We start from the raw sequence: 297 nt of genomic DNA, 5'->3' as shown, positions 1-297 counted from the left end.
TCATTCTGTTATATGATGGAAATCTTTAATGCATTTTTCATTATGATATATTTAATAATTCTCTATCTCTCTTCGCAGCCATTTTTTTCTATTTTCCCCCTTTCTCCTTCTTAAATGATCTCCTTCAAACTATTTTTTCTTCTTCTACAACCACTTCTATTATTTACACCTGTAATTCTCCAAATCCTCTTTCCCTCACATGCATTATTCTGTCATTTTTGCGCGTGAGGAACGTCCATCAGAAAACGTACGAAATCTTCCGCCACTTTCGTGCTTTGGAAAGTCTGTGCATTTTTT

General features: G+C 34.3%; 1 protein-coding gene across 1 annotated transcript in view; it reads left to right on the top strand.

The window, feature by feature from the left end:
• Positions 1 to 297, top strand: part of LOC119586436 — a gene marked incomplete in the record, with an annotated part of 196,777 nt that overhangs the window by 34,983 nt on the left and 161,497 nt on the right.

This window comes from Penaeus monodon, chromosome 21 (genome assembly GCF_015228065.2).
Source record: "Penaeus monodon isolate SGIC_2016 chromosome 21, NSTDA_Pmon_1, whole genome shotgun sequence".
Lineage (NCBI taxonomy): Eukaryota > Metazoa > Arthropoda > Malacostraca > Decapoda > Penaeidae > Penaeus > Penaeus monodon.
This window is presented reverse-complemented; position numbering and strand designations above follow the sequence as displayed.